Source organism: Penaeus monodon, chromosome 12 (genome assembly GCF_015228065.2).
Source record: "Penaeus monodon isolate SGIC_2016 chromosome 12, NSTDA_Pmon_1, whole genome shotgun sequence".
Lineage (NCBI taxonomy): Eukaryota > Metazoa > Arthropoda > Malacostraca > Decapoda > Penaeidae > Penaeus > Penaeus monodon.
The window spans coordinates 716,926-724,425 of NC_051397.1; the positions used below are offsets into that span (position 1 = coordinate 716,926).

General features: G+C 43.5%; 1 pseudogene; it reads left to right on the forward strand.

Moving 5' to 3' along the window:
* Window positions 1–531: 531 nt before the first annotated feature.
* LOC119579187 lies at window positions 532–3,853 on the forward strand (annotated as a pseudogene).
* Window positions 3,854–7,500: the final 3,647 nt, after the last annotated feature.

Genomic DNA, 7,500 nt, shown 5'->3' on the forward strand with positions numbered 1-7,500 from the left:
CTCTTTTTACTTATTCTGCACTTAATAACTCAATCAAGACGCAAAACTGTAACATTCGGGCCGGATTAAGGCTCCCATATCGGCATGACTCAGACCGAGGCCTCGGCTCTGCTTTCGTCAGTAATGCCTCTCCTCCTCGGCTCCCTTCAAGGCGATTGTCTTCTGTTTTATTTTCTTTCTGCTCTAACACAGGTGCAAGAGACTTTCGGGCTGCGTTGAACTGGTGATTCACTCCTTCCCGTTTTATCTTTAGTGTTATCTTTGCTGTAATTCTTGCTAGCGTTAGTGATATCGCCATTAACTATTTTATATCTCTATTATCATTTTATATTTTAGTATCTTCTTGTTTTGTCATTTTCGTAATGGTAATATTATCATCATCATTATTATTAACACCATCCTCATCATCACATTTATTATCACTGCTGATCACTCATGGGCTTCATAATCTTTATCTTATCCTCGAAGTTTGTAAGATTTATCATTAGCAGCATCGTATCCACGCTTATCACTTGGCAGCAGAGACGTCACTCATGAAAATTTCCGTAAATTGAAGATGAACTTAATATTTTCTCTCTCGACAGAGGTTGTCAGACGTTGCCAGTAAGCAGACAGGATGAACAAAGCTACCGTCGTCTTCGCTTTGATCTGTGCTCTCCTCCACGCAGGTAAGAGGAGGGGGGGGGGGTGATAGAGAGCGGGGAGGGGGAGGGGGGAGGAGAGCGAGAGGGGGCAGGGGGAAGGAGAGAGAGAGAGAGGAGAGAGAGAGAGAGGGAGGGAGGGAGGGAGAGAGAGAGAGAGAGAGAGAGAGAGAGAGGCAAAGACAGAGACAGACAGACAGATAAAGCCATAAACGTAAATATAGTCCAAAGCGCAGACACAGTCAGAGCAGGAAAGAGATAGAGAGATTACGAGGCAGACTCCGAAAAGACTGATCTGTCTGATCTGAGATTATATAGATAGATAGATAGATATAGATATATAGATAGATAAATAAATATAAATATATATATATATATATATATATATAAATAGATAGATAGATAGATATGTAGATAAACAGATAGATATAGATGGATAGATAGATAGATATAAATATAAATATATATATTTAGATGTAGATATAGACTGATAGATTGATAAACACACACACACACACACAATCACACAATCACTAACACACACACACACACACACACACACACACACACACACACACACACACACACACACACACATATATATATATATATATATATATATATATATATATATATATGTATGTATGTATATATATGTATAAATATGCATTCGCCTTCGTGGTCCCGCGTGTTAGGTCCCCTGGATAACAACTGATCCCACATTCCCTGCCTCTTCAGGGGCGGCGCTGCAGTGCTACTCCGGAATCGGCGACACGAGCAACACCGTCAGCTGCTCGGGTTCCTGCATGAAGACCGAAGCAGCTTACGGTAAGTCTTCCGGCGTGGCTTCGCGAAAGGGCCCAGGGAGGGAATGGTGCTGGCGGTCCCGGCGCGAGCAAGCCGGGCGGCGGGCGAGGCGCTTCCCCAAGGCTCGCAGCTTTCCGCCTCCCATGTTTTCTCTCTCAGCTTTATTCCTTTGCGTCAATACATGTTTTCTTTTCCACTGTCATTCTCGCGGCTTCTCCCGCTCCATTCCTTTTTCTTCACTTCTTGGTTATCATTCATTCTCTCTCTGTTCCTTTCTCTCTCTGCCTTTCCTATCCACTTTTACAAGTGAACGGGAGTCCCAGGATAGGCTTGTCCTAATGCCTTCTTCTTTTTCTTCTCTCTCTTCTTCTTCTCCTTTTTCTTCTTTCCTTCTTCGTCTTGTTCTTGTTTTTGTCTTTCTTTTTGCTATTGTTGTTATTGTTATTATTATTATTATTATTATTATTATTAATATTACTGTTAACATTATTATCATTATTTTTATCATTACCGTTATCATCATCATCATTAATATTATTATTATTATTATTACAATTATTAGTGTCATTATTGTTGTTATTTTCATTATTAATATCATCATCATTATTATTATCATTGTTGATATCATTATCATAATTATGATTATGATTATCATTATTATTATTGTTACTATTGTTATTATTATCATCATCATCATTTACTTAATTTAACTCTTTTCTTCCTTTTTTATTTCCACTTCCCGATGTTGTTGTTCTAGAGGCTGCCAGTAGTTTTTATACAAGAGTTTATTATAATGATATTAAATTCTGCCTTTCAACACAAATACGTTTCATAAACTACTTAATTTTGGGCCAGTTAGCGGCGCAGGAAAGCCCCGGGCGCCCTGAGGAAATCACGTTGCCGAACGGGTTTTCCTTTCATATACGAATTCTAGCTTTTATGTCATTATGCCATTTCCTGCGCTATATAAAAAAAACTTCTATATTTCCTTCCTATTTAACAAAATCTCTGGCCAAGGAAAAACCTTTCAGATTTATAATAATTAAAAAAAAAAAAAAATTGACAAATGATGAAAAACCTTCAGATTGATAATAAAAAAATCAGACTAAGAAAAAAGAACCATCAGATTAATATTGAAAAACGTTCAGGCTTATGTTTTTTAAAACTCAGACTTACAACGAACTCCCCCCCCCCTTGATTTATAACGAAAATCTCCATATTTATTTACAAGTACATAAAAAACTACTCCCTTCCCCCTTGTGTTCTTCCAACACACAGCAACCGCCTCGCCCAGACAGAGGTGCAGAGGGACCTTGCCTTCACCTGATAAGATACGAGACCAGAATAAGATAAGAACCTGATATCATGTGGCTTACCTGCATCTCGGTGACGGGACATTTGATGGACTTGTCAACGGCGGGCTTTTCGTTAATTTGAATATTTATTGGGTTCTGGTTCTGTGTTTGTTCATTTCTCCTGTTTATGTCTGTTGGCTGGTGTTGTCTGCCTTTCTTGTGCTGGTCTCAACTTCCTCCACTTTGTCTTCTTGTTCCCCCTCTTTCTATCCTCCGTTCTCTCTTCATCGCACTTTCTTCCCCTCCATCCCTTACTTCATCATTCCTACTCCTGCTCCCACTCCCTCTTTTCTCTCCCCCCCCACTCTCTTCTTCCATTCTTCCCCCGCACTTTCTTTCTCTCTCCCTCTCTCTTCTTCTTCCTCCTTTTCTCCTTCCTACTCCCCCTCATCTCCGACCTTATCCCCAACAATACTCACTTTTTCTCCTTCCTACTCCCCCGTTCTCTCTTCCCAGTCACTCCATTTCCCCATTTTCATCCCTTCTCTTCTAATTCCTCCTCCTCATTGCCCCTCCATTTCTTCTCGTTCCCCTGCCTCGCCCCTGCCCCGCCCCTGCCCCGCCCCTGCCTCGCCCCTGCCCCGCCCCTGCCTCGCCCCTGCCCCGCCCCTGCCTCGCCCCCACTCACCCCCACTCACCCCACTCACCCCCTCTCCCCGCAGAGGACGACTCGGGCGTGGCGAGGGCCTGCTCGCCCGCCTACTTCAAGGACGACTGCCACGAGCAGACGATGCTGGTCACGGTCGAGATATGCTATTGCAACAGCGACTACTGCAACGCCGCGCCGCCCGCCGCCGTCGCCGCCTCCTGGCCGCTGGCCTCTCGCGTCCCTGGCCCTGGCACTGCGCGCGGCACTCCTCTAGGGAGGCCTCGGGCACAGGTGCTCGCGGACGGGATGCAGACGCGGCACCACGATCAGCTGCGCTCCTTTCGTGATTTATGACGCTTTGGGTTCATCATGTTTCATGTTAGCCTTGAAGTGATTTTCATTTCAGTTTACATTTATATTTGTGTGATTATATAAGAATGTGTGTGTGTGTGTGTGTGTGTGTGTGTGTGTGTGTGTGTGTGTGTGTGTGTGTGTGTGTGTGTGTGTGTGTGTGTGTGTGTGTGTGTGTGTGCGTGCGTGTCGTGCGTGCGTGTGTGTGTGTGTTGTGTGTGTGTGTGGTGTGTGTTTGTGTGTGTGTGTGATGGTGTGGTGTGGGGTGGTTTGTGTGGTGTTGTCAACAATTGCAATAGACTTGTACAAACGCCTTGGGTTCTCTGAGATTGTTAAATCCGATTTGTACTCCTTTTACATATTATTTGATTATATTTGCCACCCTTTGCGGCGATAGAGACGCACGCCTCTCTCTCTCTCTCTCTCTCTCTCTCTCTCTCTCCTCTCTCCTCCCAACTCTCTCTCTTCTCCTCTCTCGTCTCTCGCTTCTCTCTCTCATCTCTCACTCTCTCTCTCTCGTCTCCTCTCCTCTCTCTCTCTCTCTTCCTCTCCCTTTTATCTCCCTTTCCTCTCTCTCTCTCTCTCTCTCTCCCTCTCTCTCTCTCTCTCTCGCTCTCTCTCTCTCTATCTCTCCTCTCTCACGCTCTCACTCTCTCTCTCTCGCTCTTCTCTCTCGTCTCTTCTCTCTCTCTCTCTCGTCGTCTCTCCTCTCTCTCCTCCCCTCTCTCTCTCCGTTCCCTCATCTCTCGTCCTCTCTCTCTCTCTCTCTCTCTCTCTCTCTCTCTCTTCTCTCTCTTCTCATCTCTCCTCTCTCTCTCTCCCTCTCTCTCTCTCTCTCTCTCTCTCTGTCCTCTCTCTCTCTCTCTCTTTAATATAACTATAACAACAAAAATAAGAAGTAATAACGGCAATAGTGGTAATGATGATAATAGTGATAAAAAAAAGATAATGATAATGATAATGATATTAATAATAATAATAATAATAACAATAATAATAATAATAATGATAATAATAACAATAACAACAACAACAACAACAACAGTAATAATAATGATAATATCATAATGATAATAATAATGACAATAATAATAATAGAAATAATAATGATAATAATGATGACGATGTTGACAATATAATAATAATGATGATGATGATGATGATGATGATGAATGGATGATGATGATGATACGAATAAGATGATGATGATATAAATATAATGACAAAATTTAATAAAAACGAGTACCAACATTACATTAGCCTTACATACATTATAATAATAACAATCTCTGTCTCTCTCTCTCTCTCTCTCTTTCTTTCTCTCTTAATCTATCTATCTACTGATTATCTATCTCTCCTTCCTTCTCTTGTTCCTCCCTTCCCTCTCTTTACCTACTCAACGCCCGATTACAATATATATTAGTCACCCCGAAAACAACAGTTTTTATCAAAGAAAACCAACTTTCGTATTTTTTCAAGAAAATATATGTATATTTCTTGCATATATTATTCTTATTAATTGAGCCACTTTTTAGGACACTGAAAACTGAAAAAAAAAGTATGAAAGGGTATTACGCATGAATCATATTTACTATTCAAATCTATTCATTTAGGAGATTTGGACGCGTTGTTTACCGGAAGCGAAATGGTTTTGTTGTTGTTGTTAGTCTTTTTTTTCTCTCTCTTTTCTCTCCCTCTCTCTTCTCTCTCTCACACACTCTTTCTCTCTATCTCCTCTCTCTCTCTCTCTCTCTCTCGTCCCTCTCCCCCTCTCTCTCCCTCTCTCTCCCTCACTCTTCTCATCACTCTCTCTCCTTCTCTCTCTCCTCTCTCCTCCCCCCCCCCCCCCCCTCTCTCTCTCCCTCTCCTCCTCCTCCTCCTCTCTCTCTCCTCTCTCTCTCTCGTATCTCTCTCTCTCTCTCTTTTCTCTCTCTCCCTCCCGTCGTTCCTCTCTCTCTCTCTCATCTCTCCCCTCTCTCTCTCCTCTCTCTCTCTCTCTCTACTCCTGTCTCGTCTCTCATCTCGTCTCTCTCTTCTCTTTTCTCTCTTTCTCTTAATCTTCTCTCTCTCTCTCTCTCTTCTCTTGTCCTATCCTCTTCTCTCTCTCTCTCATCTCTCTTTCTTCTTCTCTTCTCTTCTCTTCTTCCTCTCTTTTTTTTTCTCGTCTCTCTCTCTCTCATCTCACTCGCTTCTCTTCTCTTTTATTCTCGCATCTCTTCTCTCTCTCTCTCATCTCCTCTTTGCTCTTTCTTCTTCTCTTTCCTCTTCTCTCCTCTCCTCCTCTTCTCTCTCCTCTCTCTCTCTCTCTCTCTCTCTCGGTCTCTCTCTTCGTTCTCTCTCCTCTCTCTCCTCTCTTCTCTCTTTATATATATATATATATTAGTATATATAATCTATATAATATATATTATTATATATAGATATATATTATATATATATATATATATATAATATTTATATATGTATATACATAATATATATATATATATTATATATATATATATAGATATATTCTCTCTTCTCTCTCTATTATCTCTCTCTCTCTCTCTCTCTCTGTTGTTTTTTCTCTCTCTGTCTTTTCTCTCTCTTCTCTCTCTCTCTCTTCTCTCTTTCTCTCCTCTCTCTCTCTCTCTCTCTCTCTCTTCTCTCTCTCTCTCTCTCTCTCTCTCAGAGTGGTTAGATGCCTTCAGAGTGCCACGCCTCCTACTACAAGGGTGACCATAGGGCGGCGGTGCCCATGGCATCGCCGCCGTACTGAACCTACGAGTCCCGCCACTGCGCTCATGACCCCATAGCTGACCCTGGAACCGTAACAGACACTCACTTCGAGTCTCGGCCCCGCTCGCACCGATGTCAGAGAAGAAATGAGACAAGCCAATAAGAAGCTGACATACAAGGCCGGGCCATAAGTGAAAGGCCGGGCGAAGCCAGAACTTCGCAAATCTCAAGCAGCAGCAGCCCGCTCGCACGCGGCCTTCTCCCGGGGACAACCCTCCGGGACCTACCTTGCCGGGCCTACCGCTGCCCGGGGCAATGCACAAGCCGGCCATTCCAGCCTCGGTCCACGCTGCACTAACAAGAATCTTCCAGCAATAAACATCACCAGGCAGACCGTGCGTTTTTACAAGTACCTGCTCTCTCTCATCTCTCTCTCTCTCTTCTTTCTCTTTCTCGGTCCTTCTCTCTCTTCTCTCCTCTCTTCTCATCTCTCTTCCCTCCCGTCTCTCTCCTCTCTCTCCTCCCCTTCTCCCTTCTCTCGTTTTGTCTCTCTCCTCTCATCTCTCTCGCTCGCTCTCCCTCCCTCCTTCTCTCTCCCTCCCCTCTCTCTCTCTCTCCCGACATACCTACCTTCTCTCTCTCTCCCTCTCTCTCATCTCCTTCATTCTCGTCTCTCTCTCTCTCGGCTCTATCATCTCTCTCTCTCTCAGTTCTCTCTCCTTCTCTCTCCTCTCACTCTCGTCTCTCGTCTTTCTCCTCTCTCATCATCTCTCTCCCTCTCTATCTCTCTTCTCTCAACTCTCCCTCTCTCTCGGTCTCTCTCTCTCTCTTCCTCTCTCCCTGTCCTATATCTCTCTCCTTTCTCTTCTTCCTCTCCTCTTCTCTCTCCTCACCTCGATTCTCTCTCTCTCTCCTCTCTTTTCTCTCTCATTTACAATTCTCTCTCTCTTTCTCCTCTCCATCGTCTCCTTCTCCTCTCTCTTTCTCTTCTTCCTCTCATCTCTCTTCTCTCTCTCTCTCTCTCCCTCTCATCTCTCTC